The sequence below is a fragment of the Buteo buteo genome, chromosome 21 (genome assembly GCF_964188355.1).
Source record: "Buteo buteo chromosome 21, bButBut1.hap1.1, whole genome shotgun sequence".
NCBI lineage: Eukaryota > Metazoa > Chordata > Aves > Accipitriformes > Accipitridae > Buteo > Buteo buteo.
This window is the reverse complement of record NC_134191.1, coordinates 10,710,820-10,711,981: the sequence shown is the minus strand read 5'-3', so window position 1 is coordinate 10,711,981 and position 1,162 is coordinate 10,710,820.

Sequence of the window (1,162 nt, the reverse complement as noted above, 5' to 3'; positions counted from 1 at the left end):
ACGTCCCTGCTCCACGGAGGACGATTTCTCCTGAGCGTGCCTTAACCACGCTCCCGGAGAAATCAGATCGCCCCAGAGGAAGCCGCACGCCCACTCTCTTTAGCAACCACTGCAACAGCCAAGCCCGGCACCAGGGCAACCGCTCAAGTTATCGTGATTATTCCCCGGCGTGTTGCAACACCCTGTCATCTACTAACTGCTGCACGGTCCGGGGGGAGCAGCGGCTGCACCCGGTGGGTAAAGGCTGTGGGAGGGAGAAGCAGCCCCTGCACGGGGGCCACGGGCATCCTGGTGGCACCAGGGCTGCGCGATGCCACTGCATTGCTGCCCCAGGCTCCCGCTGCCCCAGGTCTCATCCTGCTGAGATGCAGTCCCTGCCTGGATCGGGCCCCTCGTCCCCCATCCTCGCTGTGGCTGGAGGTACCATGTTGTCTGTCCCTGAATTGCTATGGCCTGAGAAACCAGAGGCTGCAAAGCTGGGGGAGGAGGAGTTAAACCACCCCAGCGGTTCCTTTTGGCTCTTTAGATGGGTGCTGTGGTCCAGCTCTGCCCAGGTTGCCTGTGCCAGCCAGCAGGTGCCCAGTGTTTCGGTCCCAGGAGGCGGGCAGGGATGGGGAAAAACCATTTCCACCCAGAGGAAGGGGATAAGGGAAGCCGGGTGGCACCGCCATGGTGCCCAGCCACATTCACATGGTGCAGCACCCATGGGTGCACGCGCTGTCACGGTCACATCCTGGCCTGACATTCCCAGCCCCGTGAAGGACTGGAGAAGGAGGCCAGGCTGCCACGGGCATGGGGGTGCTTATTCACTTATTTTCACCTCTCCACATTTTGCTCCTCTCCACGTCCCAGCATTTTCCCCCATCCCAGCCGTGTTTTCCAGCCAAGGGCTCAGCAGCACCGGGTGTGAGCAGAAGCCCCAACCTCTCCCAGCTCGCCTGGCAAAGCCCTCCGTGGGGCAGCACCGGCTGCTGGCACTCACCCGAGCCACCGCTCCTGGGTTTCCCGCTTCCACTCGGACACTTGGGCTGAAGGGAATATTCTTTCTGGAAGAAAAGACAAGGGAGAAATGGGAAAGGACTGTACAGGTATTGCTCTGTTACAGTTGAAACGTAGGAGGAGTTGCCAGTTGTTTGCTACTAGAGACTTAAAAAAATTATTA